Below are 21,141 nucleotides of genomic sequence, written 5' to 3' on the forward strand. Positions count from 1 at the left end.
CAACACGCAGTATTTTTCACCTTTAAAATGCATCTTTTTCTAAAAAGCAAAGAGTAGACAGTAGTGTGCCCAGTGACATGAATGTTCAGTGTAATAGGAATCAAGTGATTTATCCTGAACTCAGATGTTCTGCCTGTGTCACCAGAACATCCAAATGACCATTTGGGGCTTAAAATCCTTTTACTGTGTTGTTTGTTTGTTTCTTTTTGAGACTGAGTCTTGCTGTGGCCTTGAACTCTTGATGAAATGCCCTGACGTGGGAAAATCCTTTCTATTCATTTGAGGTGCCAGCCTCAGCACCATAGTATCTGTCTAGTGTGCACTGATGTGTCAACAAGCAAATATGAGCAGCTAAACCAAGGAGAGCATTGGCCAAATGAACCCTTAGGCGTTTCATAGAAGAAATCGCTGAGGGGAAGATACAGGAGTCAGACTTTGTCTTCTGTTAATGTAGGCCAAGCAGCTTGCTGCTTCAAGCATGCTGTGTTAAGTCTAAGAGTTGGACTGGGAGAAAGAAAAGAGTCTGGGTGTTCTGCCCTGCCATGGCCATCTTAGTAACCACAGTGTGGTCCTGTGAAATGAGGAGTTGCTTTCACTGTGAAAACAGTGGACTCACACAAGCCAGCCAGCCACACCTTCCCTTCTTCAAGGAAAGAAGTGTCAGATTGCTTGGACTATATGTAAATATGCTATGTATAAATTCACACTGTCTCAATCTGTATAGCTATCAAGCACTCTCTCACTAAGTTTTGCTATAGTTTGTTCATTGTAAAGTCTTTTCTCCGTAGGTAACTAAATTGTACTTGTTAGTGAGTAGGAAAAAATTCAGAATAAAGGCACTTGTTTTCCAAGTAAAGCAAGATCAGTAATTGAGCTACCCAAACCCTGAAGTACTCTAGTTAGGTCCCTTGAAGTAGGAGTACAGATGATGACCATCTTTCCCTAACTCTGAAGTCTGAACCTTGCAGCTTACGGTTTGAGCAAACATGCCCCAAGTCAATGTCTCCTTGCATGGCCCTATGCCTGATGAGTAAGATAAATAAGGAGCTAAAATTCAATAAGCTTGAAGTTTATAATTTGTCTCTGTCAATGCCCAGATCAAGGAGAAAAATTTTCTGACAGTAGTAAGTAGTTTAGTCCCAGTTGTTTCAAGGCCCCAGTGGAAACTTTCCCAAATGGTGGGTCCAGAATGAATGTGTAACAGTGCTTCTCAGGGAACGTGTTATCCACCAGCTAATCTAGATGGGAACACATTTCACTCTCATGCTTCACCCCCAAACTCAAGAGGTAGACTAGCCCAATTGGAGGTATGACTTTTACAAATAAGGGAAAAAGTCATCCAAAAGGGAATGCGCTGCATTATTATAGCAGAAATACCAGCTCCTAGAGCACTGAACTGAACTACAGCCTGATTGTTGGGAGGCCAGCTGCAGAGGCCACAGGAGCGAAATCACAGGTGAAGGTAGGGTCCCTGAAATTCTGTTGTCTAGCTGGTGCTATACAAAGGTCCAATTTCCTAGAAACAATTATCATTTCAAAACCTGCTAAATTAGGGACCTGGCAAGATGGTTGAATTGGTAAAGGTGCCTGCCACCAAACCTGACCACCTGAGTTTGATTGCCAGGACCCACAGGGTAGAAGGAAAACCTAACTCCTGTCAGTGGCTCCCTGACCATGGGTGCTGCAGCACACAATAAATAAATGAAGGAACGGATAGACAAATACAATTTGTAGAAGTCCCTAAGGGAAGGCATCACATTTGCTCACCTGCCGAGACTGACCCCTGTGGGGTGCATGTAAGCTGCTAAGTGTAGTGTTACTCATACACGTAACCAATAAACGAGACAAAGTCATTCTACTCAGCTTTTGTGTTCTAAAGGGAAATTCACAGTCCAAGCTGAAATAATGTTCTCAGGCTCCTGAAATAGATTGGGAACCTTGGAGAGCGTACACTGGCAGCTTTTATTTTTTTTTAAGGGTGTGGTCTGAAGCTTAAAACTAACTTCATGTTAGTTACAAGATATAAGGTAATAGAAATTACAGTTTCTTCCGGATGATGCCACCATTATCTAGATTGTTTGTTGTTTTTTTTTATTTTTTTTTAAATTAGGGAATAACAGAAAAATTCTTTCAGAATCTTAAAAATAATCACTTTGAGTTGATTTTGTCTCCTCCGTCAAGTGAGTTATGATGTAAAATATTCAAAAGCAGGTGACATGCTGTGGGTTTGACTCTCAGACTCTGCCAGCAGTGTGCAGCGTCTCTAAGTTCCCTGTGCTGAAACCCATTAGCATGCCTTAGCAGTGCTGTGCTAATTCAAGATAAATGGGTCATCAGCAGCAGGCCTGTCCCCTGCCGCCTACCTCCTGCCCACTATCCAGCTTTGGCAGTGGCTTGCTTATTCTTTCTCTATTAGAATAATTTCTATATATCTTGATAGGGTCACCTAGCTATTACTGATAGTTTACCTGCATCATCAATATGACTAAAATGTGAATTATGTATAGATATTCACAACCATATTGGAATTTAAGGGTAAGTAAAATTAGTGACATTAATGATTGATTTTTTAAAGAGTTTTGCAAACTTGGGAAAGTACAGTGCTGAATAACGCCCGTGAAAGTATTTGTCATAATTTGAGACTTCTGCATAGTTGCCTAAGATTTCTGAAGTTAGATTATCGTACTCCTTGTGTTCTGGGTGTGCTGCACATGCGCTTCTCTGTGAGCAGGCTCTTAGGTGTGGGAAGCCTCAGCTGCGGCTGTGGCCTCCTCTGGTCACCGCCCTGCTCATACCGAGGAGGGCCCACCCGCCCCTAGTTCATGGCAGGGGCATGTTCCCATTCCTTTCTTAGGTTGGGCTGCCAAGCCCTCATTCTCCAGGAAGTTTCCATTATTTTTATTTTTCCATTAGTAGGAACTACTTAACACTGTTCCCTGCCTTTTTTCTTTTTTCTTTTTTTTTTAGCTGTCTAGCAATTAAAATATTCTTAGTGCCGTGTATTTTTAAATTTTCATTTTTTCCTTGATCTATTCCTATTAAGCTTCCATAACCAGATTGTCATTTCCATACCCCAAGTGAGATTCATGTCTTTATCAATTTGGAAAGGACTATATCTAATAACATCTGTATTAAGGGTAAAAACAAATCATCATTAACCTACCACGCAAGTGTATTTTGTGGTACTTGTGTGTGATACATGCATGTATGTGATGATTCGGAGTACATGCTATCACGGCTACTCTTTGTATGTGTGTGTGTGTGTGTGTGTGTGTGTGTGTGTGTGTGTGTGTGTGTGTGTGTGTGTGATGTGCATGTGCGTATCCCTCTAGAGGCCAGAAAAGGGCACCAGTTTCTGATGGCTGGAGTTACAGGCCTGTGAGCTACCTGATAGTTGTTAGGGTCCTATGACTGAGCAGCCCTTCTGCCCTTCCACCCGTCTTTTTGAGACAGGCTCCCATGAGCCTGGAACTCACCAATTAGCTGGCACGTCTGACCAGTGAGCTTCAGCGGTGTGCTTGGCTCTGCCCTCCTCCTCCTACTGGCCCTGGTCACCACTCAGCTTTTTTGTGAGTGCTGAGAATGCAAACTCAGGTTCTCACTCATCCCCACTGATCCATCTCTCCAGGCCTATTCAGTGTCTTTGATAGACATGATTAAAAGTCTCTAAATTTCACTGGGCACTGAGGAGACAGAGGTTGGTAGATCTCTGGGTTCAAGGCCAGCCTGCTGTACAGAGCAAGTTCCAGGATAGTGAGGGCAGAGAGAGACTATTATGAAAAAAAAACAAAAAACAAAACAGTCTGAATTTCGATATGACCCAGACAAGCAAACATTTTTCTAATCTTGATATGAGAATGTTTTTCTAAGGCATTTATGATTCCCTTCTGAGATATATTTAAGTTTTGTAGCTCAGCGTTCTTCCCTTATTCCATTCTTCAATCCTATTTGTAACTTCTACAAGAGAAATGTGTTTTCTCATGCTTACATCACTGAGTGCTGCAGATCTCAAAGGGAGCCTGGGCCCTTACGAGGCCCTGCTCTGCGCTGATGCTTTATGGAGGGGCAGAGTACAGGCCTGCTTGGCCACATGGCTGCCCTTGTCTGTACATAAGCAAGTGCTGGCTCACTCTGACACATGGCTCTTCTATGCTTAGGTTCAAGTAATAATTAACTGAAAAATTCCGTCCCTGAACAGATCTTTTTTTTTTTTTTTTTTTTTTTTTTTTTTTTTTTAGTTATATCCATTCACAGAAAAACCATTTGTAAAACACCCAGTGTTTCTTTCAAGGGATAATCTCACTTCCACAAATTGTGCTGTACAGTCAACATATATCCATTTATTCCCAAATTCACTCTTTTAAATGTAGTTCAGTGGTTTCAGTATATTCACAAAGTTGTGTGATCCTCATCCCTCTGTAATTCCAGAATGCACCTGCTCAGCAGATTCCCGTTTCCCACTCAGGACCTGGCTACTGCCTTCTGCTTGTTGTGTGGGTTTGCTTTTTTAGACATTTCATATACATAGTCACATGGTATATTATCCTTTGAAACTGGCTTCTTCTTATTTTATTATTTTGTTTTGTTTGTTTTTTTTAGGCAGTCTCTCTATAGTCCTGGCTGTCCTGGAATTCACTGAAGACCAGGCTACATCTACCTCCTGAGTGCTAGGACTAAAGATGTAGCCATGTCATGTCTGGCTGCTTTCATCAGTGTTTCAAGGTTCATATGTTTTCTAACAGCTCCACCTTCCATTTCCTGTTACACTATTGCCCAGCTGCGCCCCTTTCTCACAAGCTTGTGTGTTGGTGGTATTCTGGTTTGGGACTATCATGAGTAATGGCATCATGAACATTTGTATATGTTTCTTTGAAAAATGTATTCAGTTTTTATGGTCAATGAGCTAGAGGGATAGATGGCTGTTATAGTAACTATAACTGCAAGGAACTCCCAAATTGTTTCAAAGTCATTTCACAGGTTTGCTTTAACAGCAGCAAAGTCTGAGAGTTAGGGTCCTCTCTCTCCTCACACACCTAATTGTCTGTCTTTAAATTATAGCTTTGCTAATGGTGTTAAGTGATAGCTCACTGCGGTTTCCCTTCATGCTCCCCTAATGACTAGAGACACCACTGTCTTTTCATGTGCTCTGTGGACATTTGTGTATGTTCTGTAGGGGAGATATATTCAAATTCTTTGTTCATTTTTAACTGGCTTATTTCAAGTATTGTCACAAGCTCCAAGACTATTTTGGAAAGAAAATTTTGTAGGACTAAAGAATAATATAAGTAAGATATATATAGAGAATTAACTGCCACATAGAGCATAAAGACAACAAAATTAGTTTTGCAAACATTGTTCATTCATATGTATTGGTGTGATAGAGCCAAATTAGCTGATAGCTCTGGTGTCAGATTATAAAATACTGCTGTTAATGGTTCTCATATTTTTCTGTATCCCACTTAGAGTGATATCGTTAAGTTCATAGAGTTGTTAACTGGCCTGCCGCTAACGGTGTCTGTACTCTCTAGGCTAGCCAGTAGTCAAATTAAAATAGAGAGCTCAGGGCTGGAGAGCTAGCTCAGCTGTTACACATTGTCCTTTTAGAGGACTCAAATTCATTTCTCAGCACCCAGTTAGATGGCTCAGTTGTCTGTAACTATAGCTCTACAGCTTCCAGTATCCGCTTCTGGTCTCGCTGGGCACCCCCGTACACAGCCACCAACCACATATAAATAAAACAAATCTTTTAAAAAGCAAATTAAAACTAGATAAATAGGTAGGTAGGTAGGTAGAGAGAGATAGAAAGAAAGAAAGGAAGGAAGGAAGGAAGGAAGGAAGGAAGGAAGGAAGGAAGGAAGGAAGGAAGGAAGAAGGAAAGAAAGAAAACCTTTTTCCTGGTGGCCAAGAACAGCATGTTAAGTGGCAGGGGTGGCCCAGCAGCAGGAGTATGTGACTGGCAGCACAGGAGTCTGTCCCACAGTGCTGACCAAGACTTATTATTCCCAAGTTTTTTACCTTTAAGAGTTTCTCTGTGTAGCCTTAGCTATCTATCACGCTGTAGACCAGGTTGGCCTCAAACCCAGAGATCCACCTGCCTCTGAATAAAGAGTTCTGGAATTAAAGGTGTTTGCCAACACTGCCATTTTTAAAAACAAAACTTTAGTTATTGCAGAGCCTTTTAATATGAAATAAAAACATTTGAGGAAGGGCCCACTTTTGGAGACTGTGGTGGTTTGAATAGGTATGGCTCCCAAAGACTAGCGTGTTTGAATGCTTGGCCCATAGGAAGTCGCACTATTAGAAGGTGCGGCCTTATTGGAGGAAGTGTGTCACTGAGGGGTGGGCTTTGAGGTCTCCCAGTGCATCTGTGTGAATAGCACATTCCTGTTAACAACCTCTTCACCTGTTGGCTTGGATATTTCTAGCAGTCTTCTTTCATCCTCCTCCTTATCATCTTCTCACTTTCTTCTGTTTCGGGGAGTTGTGTTCAGGGCCTCGAACATGCTAGAGTGAATAGTGTGTCTAGCCCTGTACAACTATAGCAGTTCTTAGGGTCATTTGCAATATAAATAAAGTTTTTATTATCCAAAAATGATCACACCTCTCTTCAGTTTTGTTTTCATTTCATCCTCCGCCCCCAGCCCCTCTTTCTTGAGACGGGTATTTCTCTTCATCTCCCCCACTATCCTGGAACTCACTTACTATCTGGATCTCTCTGGCCTTGAACTCACAGAACTCCTTCTGCCTCTGCTTCCCAAGTCATGCACTATCACCTCCAGGCTCTACTGTCTTATTAAAACCAAATGAGTGTGGAATTGTTCTGTTGTATTTGAATATAGTTTATATCAAGAGAGAACAGGTGATTTGAAAGGTATTGGTTTTCATTAGTTTGCCTAATATTTTAAAATTATCAGTGAAAGTCATTGTTGATATTTCTGTTTTTCCAACTAGCTGATTACCTATTTAGCTGCCAGCCCAGCTGACAGACTTGTAGAGTGAATCTGCAGACATTCAAAGTAATCGATGTAGGAGGTAGCCTTTTGACCCTGAGCCAATCAGCATCAAATCTGCTTGTCTCAGAGAACTCAGATGGTGCTGGGCTGTCCAGGTGCCCATTGCTGCTCTCAGCTGGTAGGTGTCAGGATGCTGATGGCTTCTTCTCATCGTTTGTATGGCGCATTCTTAGGGATTGCTTCTCCTTCTGCACACTCCGAATTTCTGATAGTAAATACCAGGCTTCATTGTGCACATGTGCCTTTCTTAAAGTGAGAACGAGACCCACTATGTTCCCTGAGCTGGAGATGGTGATTATTGACCTTTGTTTCAGATGGCACTTTAGACAATTGTAATAGATTCTCTGTCCTTGTAAGTAGGTAAGAAGTCATGAGTTCTTTAAAGGTGTGGTTAGGTGGTAAACAGGAGATTGCCTGGCTCTGTGAACACTAAGACTGTCAGGCAGCAGGGTACCAGCTATTCCACATGTTCTTGTCAGGAATGAGCTTGCATTGGTGACCGTTCTCCTGGTGGCTATGGAGAACATAAGACAATATTATACTGGGTTAGGCTTCCATGCACCTCATCTCCCTCCCAATGCCACATCTTAAAGAGAAAGGAAAAGGAGGGAGCCTCTGTGGCTCAGGGTTGCCAACCACAGCCTTTGCCACCCATGTAAGATACTTTTCTCTGGAACCAGAGGTTCTGAAATCGCAGCCTGGCTTGAATTCTACTTTCTCTTATGACATAATAGTCACTGTTCAGTGAATCCTAGGCACTATCCCACATATTTTACGTGAATTAATTAACTGTAACAGCCTCATGACCCAAATGTTACTAATCATGTTGACACAGAACCACAGAGGTAAGTCATCCAGGGATACAGAGCTTGGAAGTTGACAGCCCTACATTTCAGTCACCTGTGCTTAACGCTCCAGCCAGTGCTGTCTACCAGCCACTAACTACAGAAACAATACCACTGTTCATAACTTCAAATTTGTTTGCAGAACTACATAAGATCTGTCTCATAAGATTAAGGTCCATGGAGGAACTGTGTTCTCACATTTTTAGACCTCAGCTACGGGCATCCGACATGTCTTTTCAGCCAGTGTCTATCTGCTGAATCAATTAATGGAAACAAATGGCTGCAACCCATTCCTAGGCTTAGTCACTAGACATTTTGTTTGGTTTCGTTTGTCTGTCTTTGAGGTGTCTTTGCTATGGAGCTCTCATTAGCTTTGACATGCCTTGCAGCCCAGGCTGTGACCGTCTTGTGTCTGTGCCTTCCTCCCCCTCTTCCCACCCACTTGGTCCCAGGGCTAGGGCTATCGGTCTGCACCACCACACATAGCTTGAGAGATGTTTGTAAGCAAACTACCTAAACATTTATCGTATTGTTAACTTAAAACCAGGAAGCAGTATTGAAATTTACATGTACATTTTAGGTTTTGCTATCGGAAAAACTTTCATAAGCAGACATTTGTGTTGATAATTTTGTTCTAATGAGAAACTTAAGAGTCCGTGTTACTTAGGTTTAATGACATCATCCTTATGTCAGTAATATAAAGTACATTGGCATATGCAGCTCAGTTAAGGTTGTACTGTGATGAGTTGTTGCTTTAATGGATAGTGGAAGTGTTTTTTTATTAGAGCAAGTGCACATCCTTGTTTTGCCCACCTTGAATATTATTACCATTCAAGCCTTTGTGGTCCACAGTAGTGGAATAATGGAGTTCAAATGACAGAATTACACAAGTGAAATTTGATAAGAATTGGATTATCTAATATTATGTAACTCCAATCACAGTAAAATTATTTTGAAGATACCTTTATAGTCTAATTTTTAACTTCCTGTTTTTGTGATTATAATTAAAACTAGTTTTTTTCTATTTAAATATATGTAGATATGAGAGAATTTTATTAAATTATGTGAAGCACAAAATATTGTTTTGAATTGAATTTTTCCTGTATAATTATTATTGCAGTCATAAGTTACAGTAAAGTATAGGAATTTCAATTGTTTTCCACTTTATCAAGTCAATTGGGGTTTTTGGAGGCTAATTAATGACGGTGTGATTCTGAGGTTTAGGTGAAGCTAAAGAATAAAGACCAAGCTTTGAAGGGTTGTGAGCTCCCTAAAACCTGCAGTTATCGAGCAGATCTCAGTGCAGCTTTCAATTCAATAATCTGTGGGGTCAAGTGACTGACATACACGAGAGGGAGGTGTTTGGAACAGATTGACCCGCATCTCAAATCCAGCTCTTTCTAAACTGTGAGGCGGAGAGTGGATAAATACAGCATGATAAACTAGAGCCGGTGCCATGGCAACCAAATATGGAAAGCAGTCTAGAAAGCTACTTGGAAGCTAGACCAATGTGTGTCACCGGCAGCAGGCCATCGTCGGGTAACATAGGATAGCATCCTTCCATTGTGCTCTGGATACTGATCAGTGTGAATATGAGGTCCATCTAGTTGAGTTGCAAATGGTCAAACCTGTCAATCCGTTAGTCATCAAGGGCTGAATGAATAGCTGTGCATGTGGAGAATGCCTTTGTTCAGACTTACAAAAACATTTCAACATAAAGCATTTGCCATATCGCTTCGGAATGCTTTACTTGATCTTATCCTTATAGTCCCTAGGAAGCATGTGAAGTCAGTACACTCATTTAAGATTTACAGATGGTGGACAGAGAGGCCAGAGTAAGTGGCCAGAATGTGGGGTTTGTCATGTTAAGATTCTACCTGCACTAGTGGTTTTCACACCAGCCTTGTAGTTTGTGTGACAGAAACAACTGCATATGACAAAGCAGATTGCTAAGACCTGAGTAGTGTTTTAAGTGGACATGAGACTATTTTTAAAGCACAACTGTGTGTCCTGTACAGTCATTCTGTGTATCTCTTTATCTATTAGCTGCCTTCACCATATCCTTTGGAAGAAGCTAATATTATATAATGGTGTTTAATTTATGAAAGGCAGTGGATTGCAACCTTGCAGCTAGTGAGTACACTGATTCAGAACCCAAATTTAATTTCCTTCTATAAAAACATCTGGTTGACAGAGATTGCTCTAAGTGAGGTACTACCGTGTATGCAGTACCAGTGATGTTAAAGTTTGAGCTTATTAGACATAATGCTTACATAGTTGTTCAAGTTTCGCTGGGGTGGTTTTGTTCTTGTGCTGTATGGCAGGGCTCTCTGTCTTGTGAAATAAATACAGTGATGCTATTATTATATGTAAAATCAGATTCTCTGTACCTAGGAATTTGCCATTGCTACTTGCTAACTTATGTGTAAGCACTGTGTGACCCAAGCTGTCTACATTTGCTAAAACTAAATTTAATACTTTTCATGAGAATGTTAAAAATGATGGGGGATGAGTTTTAGGACAGTTGAACAAAGGTTTGTTGAGGCTGTTGGATGCTCCTAGCATCCTCTCCTTCAGCAACCCCAGACAACTTTATCTCTATTGGAGTTTTCCTACCATCTTCTCATCTGAGAGAGACAGACAGAGAGACAGAGACCGGCAGGAAGCTCTCAAATCTCAAACCCCACCCCCAGTGCCATATTTCCTCCAACAAGGCAAGACTACCTAGTTCTTTCCAAACAGTTCCACTAGCCAGGACCAAGCATTTAAATCTATGAGCCTGCTGGAGGCGAGGGAGCATTATGTTCAAGCCACCATGCTGCCATTTTCTTCACAATGATTATTTGTTCTTACCCTTTTACTTAAATTGTCCTAAGGGAAACATTGTCCCCCTGTTTACTTGTGTGTGTGCAAATCCACACTTGTGTGTATCTCATGTGCCCTTCCCTTTTTATTATATCACCAGTACCCGGCTACTTCTAAATTGTGTGGGGAAGCACCCACAAACAGAGGATCGCCAACATTTAATGCATATACTGTCTCAGTTATAACCAAGTGTCCTTTTCCCTAGAATACTGTGGGCAGTTCCAGGGACCCCACCTCCTGGGATGCTTTCGAATTCTTTCCTTTGATTATCACTTGCCTTTATTGGTCACATCCATATGGCTTGGGGATGCTTGGATCCAGGCCTCTGGCATGCTAGACATGTACCTTTCCACTGAGCTACACCTATCCTCCACTGTTAGTCCTGGTGGTTAGAATGTCCTTAGTGGTTGATGGTTTTCTGACACAGGATCTTAGAATCCCTCCCTGCAGTCAGTCAAGGAAAGAAGAAGGGAAGGCCACTGTGGCTCAAAGAAGAGCTGTAGAAGCAACTAGGAATGGAAGAGCTAGGCACTGGGACTTTGGAGGCAGGCTTGTCTTCATTTCTGGCCTGCAAAAGGACTTACATCTTTCTCAAACATTATTTGCTCATGTCTACCATGAATGGAGTTGAAGTTGAAAATTTTGATACAACTTTATATTCACTCCTTGTAGGAACTTACTATTTTGTATCTGATAAGCAGTTTTATTTCAAATGAAAAACTAAAACCATTTACATACTATCGTATTCTCCCTTTCTCAGAAACCACATGCCGTCAATATAATATGATTTATGTAACATTTAAAGCATTCTGATATTATTTTTGCTGGCGTCAGCACACCAGGGCTGCTTTTTAAAGATAGTATTAATGATAACCTCCTAGAGTTTTATACTTATGAAGCTGTAGTATCTTTAATATTTTGAATTTGTGTCCCTACCAATTTAAGAGATTTCTTAATCTAAAACTTGTCACTAACTCCTTTCGAATATTCTGCTGGAGGAAAGTGACTGCTGCATGTGTCTTGAGCTTCCTGTGGGGTTAGTGTGACCCCTGAAACCATCCCCTATGCTTGGAGGTGCTCTTGGTATCTAAGAGTGCACGCAGAATATTAATAGAAGCTGTTCCCAAAACTCTTATACCCCTGCATCTATCTTAGCTCGATGCACATGGGTGACTTTGCTGAGGTCCTTCATACACTGGTCCAAAGATTACTTCATCTTTCCATTGTCAGATTATCAGGGACTCATTTGGTACTCATTTGCTGAACTTTGGCCCCATTTGATTGGTGTGGTTTAAATTTTTTCCTGTCTTTTTGGATCTTTTTAATAATGTTAAAAGTGGTGTTTGTCAAACAAAACAAAGGTATACATGTTTAAAACACAAAGATAAACTCCAAAACTTAAGTAAGATAGTAGGAAGATCGGAGTGTGTGGGGAGTTTGGGCTGAGTGAAGGGGAGTGTGACTCCCCTTCTGACAGCCCACAGTAACACTGAGCATAGTAGCCCCTCTTGCTCACTGCACCACCCTTCCCCCCAAGTCTTGAGAAGACACTTACCAGTGTCTTTAACCAGTCCCCTTCAACCACCAGTCATTCGTAAAAGAATAGAGAAGTCTTATTCTTAGATGATCTTTTTAAAAGAAATTAGAAATACTTGATCAAACAGTAGCATTTACTTGAATTTTTTCATCCAGCATTAAGATGTGCAGATTTTTGGTAACAGATGGCATCTACCTAGAGTTTTCTGAAGGGTGAAATTGGGGTGCTTGTAGCCAAAATGTGTACATTTAGATTATGAACAGCTCCTGTGCCAGTGGATTGGTGGGTACAGATGTGGTCATGCTGATGCATGGGGATTTTAGATGGCCCTCTGAGGCTGTGGTTGGTATGTATCTAACACTAGAGGCACAGAACTGAGCTCCAAGCTTTCAGAGAGAAAACAAATACAAAAGCTACAAGAAAAATCACACTTTGGTGAGTGAGTTAGAAGAAGCTGAAGTGAAGATGGTGAGTCTCCGTCATACTTACAGAAAGTCTAACAATTTCTACTTCTAATGCTATTTTTAAAAAATGTATTTTGGACTTTATGTGGCAAGAAAAGCTGGTTTGTCAGCTAGCGGAAGTTTAGGGATGGGAAATAGCGAGTTGGGGTAAGGAGGCATTTCTCTGAAGAAGTGACATGTGGGGACTGGTTTCCAGCATCTGTGGAAGCTTCCTGGGGGAACACGAGCTTCAATCTGTCTCCTGTCTGCTTTTCCCTCCTCTGTCCGCGTTGCTGGCTGTATTTGTAGACAGTTTGGTTGGACTTGAGGAGGTGTTATTTCACAGCTCTGTTGAGGGCCCTTTGTTAGGGCCATGCCAGTGTGTTCTCTACTAATGTCTTCTTCTTTCTTGATTCCCTTGTTGGCCAGTAGTGCTGTAGGTACTTGCTCTCACATACTCAGTGCTTTCCTTTGTAGTGTGTATTCTCGGATGATATGCATTGAGTACATTTTTAGAATGATCAGTAATGGCTTCATTTCTGAAGTAGTGTGTACTCTTGGATGTATTTCATATATGTAAATTATTACATAGACAGCATTTTCAGTCAGTAAATGTTTGCCACTCATCGGTTTAGTTTAAAAACTCATCCAAACTTCTGTCCACATTAGCTTGCTGTTTCTGACCACAGTTCAGTTTCCTCAGATATACCGTTTTATGTTTCCATCAGTTCTGTCATGGATGTTGAGATTGCTTCCACATCCAACTATCGCTAGTAAGGCTGCTTGTCCCCTTGGTACCCATGTGACAGTCCCATTGGAAATATGCTGCTCATAGAGCTTGCCCACTCTTAATCCATGTGAGCACCTCCTGGGCCCTCTAGAGAGACAGCATTGTCTGGGTGCTCCTGTATCCTTCCAGTCACCAGGTATAATGGTCTCGGTTTTCATTTATAGATCACCTTGGTTGTTGATGGAGTCCCGCAGCTCTTCACCTGCTAGTCATCTTTTTTGGGTGTTCCCTTCTGGACATACTTGCTCATGGTTTTTGCTCACTTTCTGGTAGGTTCTACAGGTTTAATGTGGACTTTAGAGCTGGCTACATGTTCTGAGTATTTGTTCTGGGATGCTTACCCATTGAGCATGCTTTCAAAATCATCTCTTTTTTTTTTTTCTTCTCCTCTCTCTCCCCTTGATGTGGCTTATAGATTTTAATTCATTTCCTTCTCTCAGCCTGGTCCCTGAGGTCCTTTCCAGCATTTTCTTTCTTTTGATTTTACAGCGCTAGAGGTGACATCCCCAGCCGTGTACACAGACAGGCCACTGCCCTTCACCCCTCACCCCTGCTCAGAATCCTCACTGCTGAACTCTTAGCAGTTGAGCTCTCTGCCACATAAGTGTCACTGCCCTGTCTACCTGGCCTCACTTGTCCAGAACAAGCCCTGTGGTCACAGGGCCCAGCAAGTGTGCCGATTTCTGTCTTGCACACTTCTCCTTACTCATGATTCCCTTCTTCTTACCTGTTCAATCCCTATTTACTTTTATACTTCTTGTGAACTGAATTGTTATTCCCCAAAAAACTCCCTCGAACAGACAGAAACACCATGGTGACTTAATTTTAAAAATATTTTTCCTGCCCTTTAAATATATATTCCTTCAAGTAATGTTATAGAGGTGCTTCTGTTGGAGTTCTACAGGTGGCATGTGGCCATTGTTTCAAAAGCCAACAAAACAGACCTGCACAAAGTATTAAATGAAGAATTCTGAATTACAAAGCTTTCATACTTTTCCCCAAACTATGCTTATGTCAAATTAGTCTTTAAAAAAATAAAACAAAAACAAACAAGTAGAAAATTGTCTTTATCCCTAGTTTCTTTTTCTCTGTTGGTTTCATCTAAACATCTACTGCCTCCACAGATTTTAACATCAGTAGTCTTCTTTCAGAGCATTGTCTGGGGCCCTTGGTCTCGCCTCTGCTAAAGGTCCTTCAGCTTCCACTTCTTCAGCCCCCTATACAGGCTCAGCCCTGCATCTCCTACCTACCTAAGCGTTTCTGAAGACCTATTAATCTATCTCTGAACAAGGCCTCCAGCCATGGCCCTCAGACCACCCCTCCCAGGTGAGGTCCTTCCCTTTGTCCCTTGCCCATTAGGACACTAGGTCTCTGCTTTTCCAGCTCTTCTTAAGAAGCTGTGTTTCTCGCTGACTCCTTTTCTTCTGCTTCCATTCATAGGGTATAGTTTTTGTCTCTCTGCTTATAAAAATGTTATATGGTTATGGCAGGGAATGTGAAATAGTGAGAAAGATGGACTCCCTGCAATTTCACTACATAAAAATAGCATCTAGGTTTTGTTTCTTCATGAAAATGGGATCAGCTGCATAGAGACAGCCTTTATCCGTAGCTTTTATTCCCTATCTATGCGATAATACAGTTTCAGAACTGCTCGTGGTAAAGATTGGCTATTACTTCAGTTATTAAACTTAAATTTCAGTGAATAGGTATGTAATTAAAACAATGCTGAAAGGTGTATAGTACTAAATTTTAATAGTTCTTTTAACTCCTTACTTCATATTTTTGATAAGTTACTGTACAGTTGAATTTTCCAATACTCACCTCCTTATTTCCTAATCACACGGTTATATCACTTGTTGAAGCATCAATTCTAAATCATGTATTCCCTTTTTGGTACAATGGTGGAAATTCCTGCCTTACATCCCTTTCTTTTCAGTTCCCTAATAATGATATATCATAGTTCTTTACATAAGTATCACTCTTTGTCTATAATGTTTTGATTATGATATAACAATAAGTCAGAGAACCTTTTGTATTTTTACATTTTTCTTGACTAATTGATTGGGTTTTAGTACAAGTGGTTTTTCTCCCAATGGAAATACTTTTCTCATCTTGTTCTATTCTATGGCCGGCCCTGTCTTCCTGGACCCTCCTTCAACCACTCTGCATCAGTTTCCACCAATTTCCACAGATCAACCTAGCAGCTGTTCAATGAGGGCTTTGCTTTCTTTTGACGTGTGTCTTTAAGGCTGAACTTCTTTCCTGTTCTAGCCTGTCACGGTGACTGTGACACTCCTGGCCTCCTGCACAGTGCCATCGCTCTTAAGTAACCCTCAATAGGCAACTGACCTCTTACATTCTCCTACCTGTTGGAATACAATGATGCTAGTAAGTTTGGGATTGAGAAGGTCTCAGGTGATCCAGTCCTTCCAGGTATGTAGCTAGTGCTTACTGGTTGATGTGGTGAACCTTGGCCAGCCTTTTGATTATCATTTGGCAAACTGCTCTTGCCTGACGTCTCGGGATTGCTGACTCTTTCAACAATATATGATTACTGTTTTATTCCCCTCCTGTCTGAATCCCCCCACTCTAGACAGAGCCCTTCCCCCCAAGCTAGACTGAGCCCTTATCTCTATGTCCTGTGTTTGCTTATTAGTTTGTTTTTGTTCACTTGATTCAATCTAGAGTTATCTGGGGAGGGGACCCTCAATTGAGAAAGGCTTCCATTGGGTTGCCTGTAGGCAAATCTGTAGGACATTTTCTTAATGATTCCTTCCTACTGTGGGTGCTGCCAGCCAGCCCTGCACTAGTGGTCTTGGGATGTGTAAGAAAGCCACAGGGAGTAAACCAATAAGCAGCATTCCCTCATGGCCTTTGTAAATCCCTCCCTCCAGGTTGCTGCCCTGCTTGAGTTCCTGTCCTGACTTCCTTCAGTGGTCTGTCACCTGGAAGTATATGGTGAAGTAAGGCCTCATGTTGCTTTTGGTCATGGTGTTTTATCACAGCAATAAAAACCCTAACTAAGGCAATCTTTCATCCTCCAGTGTGGTTATTAACTTTAGTCCTAAGTTTTTGTTCTTTGAGGGAAGAAAGGAATAGTATCCAGGGGTATAAAACTCACTTAAACAAGCTGACATTTCAGACTTACCAGGGCCTAGGCAGATTCCTGCTATTGTAGAAACCAGATCACTTTCTTTTTAAAAGTTCAGAATTTTATATGATTCGCAATTTATGATGAAGAGGGAAAGGCTGTTTGCACTTAGCATGTTTCTCATTATACTTCAGTAGAGATGTTCCTCCGGCACAACCACTTGAGCTTTGCCTGTCTTCAGCACTTGAGGACATGAGGGCATCCTCTTCATTATGTGCATTCTGAAAACCAGTTCACTTCAGGTGACTGTAAAGTCATGGTGGCATTAGGTTCTGAATAAAACCAGAAATACTAACTACACAAATGTGACTTTTGTGTAGTCTTACCTGATGTCTACTTGACATGCAAACTATACCAAAAGTGTTCCATAAACTATAGTTATTTGTAATAGTACAGATATGTAATTTAAATGTCTCAATCACTTAAAAATAGATGAGCAAATTATAGGCTCTGTATCTGAAGTAATGATTAATAACATTGAGGGTGATTTATTTTGGAGCAAATGTATGAACTAGGCAATCACAGGTACTAAAGCACTTTCATATGGTAATAGATTACTTTCATGATTCATTTTTTATTATCTAGATTTTTTAATAGGAAGTTATCTAAACCAACTGCAAAGACATTTCAGGGTATTAAATGTTTCATTATAAGTAAAATTAACTTACTAGCTATTTTAATTTGTTAATAAATAATACCTCTGAAAATAAATAGAGATAAATAGTTTTGTTCTTCATATGCTAAGTCAATTTGGGCAGATGTAGTAAATGCCATGAGCCTGGTTTGTTTTTTTTTTTCCATTTCAATCTATAAAGTAGGGACAGTACTTACCTGTAGGGTTTTTGCAAATGTCTAATGAGATGAAAAAAATTGCCTCTTTAAATGTTCTGTATTAATAGTAGTCAAAGAAGAAAACTGAACTGAGGTGCCATTTTTTTTTCCACAAATAGCACTTGGATAAAGAGCAGGAAGAGTAATGGACTCCTGTGCAAGGAAGATTTCAAACTCGGGCAGCTGCTTCAACTCCTGAAGCAGGTTGGCAGTAAGACAAAAAAAAAAAAGAACCTTGAGGAAGACAAACGTTCTTTGGCTCGTAAGGTCTAATGTACTCTAAGGAAATAGTCAAGCAGACAGAGATTGTCCCTGTTAGTCTGCTATGCTGTTGACTGCCTTCTCAGTGGGCTTCTGCATGACTCATAGCTCTGAGCTTGAACGTAGAGGGTGTGTGAATAGGCATCATTGATGTTTCATCACCAAGTCAGTGGTGCTAGCATAAATACATTCGAGTTTTTTGTTTTATTTTATTTTGACTGGAGAATCCTAGGGATCAAACATATGCTTTTATGTGTGCTAAGTTTGTGCTCCACCACTGAGCTACCTCTTGAATTTTAGATAGTATATTTTAACTACATTTCTAGACCTTAAATATATATTTTAAATTACATTTTTAGTTATTGTTTTTGATAGAGTTTTGCCGCATAGCTTGGACTGCCTGGTACTCACTGTGTAGCCAAGTCTGGCTGCAAACTTGCTCCTGTGGCAGTGCCCGCTGCGGTCACATGCACCCCCGAGCCTGGCTCAAGCATTAACTTTTTAGATGGCTGCATTGCTGGCTCCTGTTCTCTTCTGTGTCCAGCCTTAATTGTATCCCTGTGTTTTTGAATGACCTTGCTTTGCCCTTGTCCTTCTGCATAGTTTACATGTCTAACTTCCCTTCTTTCGTTTCCCCCTTAGTGTCTTTGCTTCCTCTTGCCCAGTGCAGAGAAATCATAAGTCAACACAGAGAAAATAAATACTGACTGAAGAATTATCTTTTTTCCTCTATTTTTTTTTCAAAGAACATTTTGTTTTGTTTGTTTTATTCTAAGGTCTCTTTATCATTCTGGAGGCTGACAGGATGGTGGTTAGGGGTTAGGTGTCAGGATGACTGGCTTGGGTCAGTGGGTTTCTTACTAGCCATGTGACCTTAAGCAAGTTACTTACTTCTCTAGCTCTGAGTTCTCAATTGTGCAACAAAGATACTGTATGTAGTGGCTATTCCTGGTTGTCAATTTGACTGTATCCGGAATGAACTACAATCCAGAATCGGAGGGCTCACCTGTGATCCAGATCTTGAGACTGGAAGACAAGTTTCTGACCTGGATCTTGCCATGGAGATCTTGAGGCCATAAGAGTGACCATGAAAAGCTTAGGCCCAGGCAACTGTAGCACACACCTTTAATCCCAGGAGATTGAGGGATGGAATCTCTGAGTTCAAGGTCAGCCTGGGATAAAGCAAGCCCCAGACCCAGGCGTGTTGGTACACAGCTTTAATCTGGACCACACCTTCTTTGGGAGGCCTACATAAGGACATTGGAAGAAGGAAGATTCACTCTCTTCGCCTGCTTTCATTTACTTGCTAGCACATTTGTTAGAACCTACTTCTACAGAAGACCAGCTGAAACAACTAGCCTTGTGGGACAGAGCAACTACTAGATTCTTGGACTTCCCATTCACAGCTGCCCATTGTTGGGTTGGTTGGACTACAGACTGTAAGCCATCACAATAAATTCCCTCAATATAAAGAGACATTCCATAAGTTCTATGACTAGAGAACCCTGACTAATACAATGTATAACTGAGTTTGCCTTGAATGTTAAAAAATAAAAGTAGCACACTGCTCAGCACTGCCTGACTCACAGGAAGCATTCAGTAGAATTCAGTTACTGATGTTGCTATTAGAGCATTAACTTTTCATTCATTGATGAAGGTGGAAGCCAGCATGTTGCATACAATAGCGTTGCTACTTTATGAAATATCACTTGCTTATTCACTGTACAGTCAACCAGAAAAGACAAACCAACAGCCCAGAAGGGAGAGGAGAGTTCAGGGCTACATTCTAAATACTATAGACTTAACTCGGAATGTGGTAGAATGAGGAAAGAGTATGAGGGGTGGGGGAAATGTCTTCCCAGCTGACTCACCCAAAAAACATACATGAGGAATGGGAGATGGCTTTGTGGTGAGGATGGAGCCAGGGACGCTGAATTAAGTGCATTTTCATACATTTTTAAATGCATATTAATATAAATTAGCATTGTATAGTGACTTGAAATGAGCGCAATCCTATCTGGGTATAAAAGTCACATGAGTTTGTCTTGTCCAAATCGGTCCACTTAATATTTTATGATGTTGTTGGCTTTATGTGGTTATCCCAAGAGGTTAGCTTGTTTTGTTAAGTGTGATTTTGGGTTTTCTTGGATATCATTTTTCTAATTAGCACTCCTTAGTAGGATCTGGTAATCATCAATAGTATGTTTCTGAGGATGCTGCAATGTAAGGAACTGAGTTAGGTTGGGGGTCAGAGAGGTTTCGCTGTTGACCACCCTGGGCTCTCTATGCTTTGCTGTCTCCCTCTCCCACTCCAGACCTTCAGATGAAACAGTGGACTCTGCCAGGAACCTGAGGATAGAAATATCTTTGCTGCTCTAGTCAGTGTCTCTGCACAGAGAGAACTTGCTAACATAGCCAGTGGTCCTGGAGTGATCCCAGCAGGTCAGAAGCATGTGCTGTAAATCGGTCCACTCAGGGAACCTGTGGTGTGCTTCTAGGAGGAGTCTTGGCTACCACGTCAGGTTTCCTGTAGTTTGAGCAGTTTGCTGTGTGGTTAAGGGGAATGCCTGTGAAGCTTGGTTAGTGTAACTTAGTTTTTGGACAGGGCATCATATAGCCAGGTTGGTCTTGAACTCATAATCTTCCTGCCTCTGCACCGATAGGATTATAGACAATGAAAATAGTTGCTTCTTCATGTAATATATCCTGATTACAGTTTCCTCTTCTCAATTCCTCCCCACCTCCTCTCCCACCCAGATTCTCCTTCCTGTCTCTCATTAGAAAACAAACAAGCCTCTAAAGGATAATTAGAAAACAAAATAACATAAGATAAAACAAAAGCCAATACATTGGAATTGGACAAAACAAACAGAAGGAAAAGAGCCCAAGAGAAGGCACAAGAAACAGGCCCACTCAGGAATCCCATAAAAACAAATTAGAAGCCATAATATATATACAAAGGACGTGTAAGGTTTAAAAAAAGAAGAAGAAAAAATAGAATAAAATAAAAAATAATAAGATAAAAAATGTTTTAAATGGAAAAGCCCTGACATGATGTAGCGAGTTGGGGAACCCCCAAAGGTGGCACTGAGTTAGTTTTCTTTGGTCACCTCTTGCTGGGCATGTAGCCCGCCCTTGAGAGCAGTATGGTTCCAGTGGAGAAGACTTAATTTCCGTTTACAAGTGGTTATCAACTGGGGATTGCGGTAGCATAGTTTTAAAAACAACTACTCAAACCATTAGACCTTTTTTGGTTTTGGTTTGTGTTTGAAGGAATATCTCATTAGCCTAGGCTGGCCTGGAACTTGTTGCATTTTCATACTGGTCTTGAACTCACAGTCCTCCTGCATTAGCCTCCAGAGTACTGGTATACTAGGTGTGTAGCCACTCTGGGCTCCTAGACTT

At 41.0% G+C, this 21,141-nt stretch overlaps 1 protein-coding gene across 12 annotated transcripts in view; it reads left to right on the forward strand.

Annotated features, from left to right (window-relative positions):
• The window catches only part of Pkp4 (plakophilin 4), a 207,744-nt gene that overhangs the window by 19,087 nt on the left and 167,516 nt on the right, over positions 1-21,141 (forward strand). Inside the window, exon 1 of one of the 12 annotated variants that reach the window (XM_031370316.1) lies at positions 17,596-17,679. The exons of the other annotated variants lie outside the window; for them this stretch is intronic. The gene's annotated coding sequence lies outside the window, so the exon portion shown is untranslated. Of the gene's footprint in view, positions 1-17,595; positions 17,680-21,141 lie in introns of those variants that run through there. 12 annotated transcript variants of the gene reach the window in all.

Source organism: Mastomys coucha, unplaced genomic scaffold (genome assembly GCF_008632895.1).
Source record: "Mastomys coucha isolate ucsf_1 unplaced genomic scaffold, UCSF_Mcou_1 pScaffold15, whole genome shotgun sequence".
NCBI classification, from domain to species: Eukaryota; Metazoa; Chordata; class Mammalia; order Rodentia; family Muridae; genus Mastomys; species Mastomys coucha.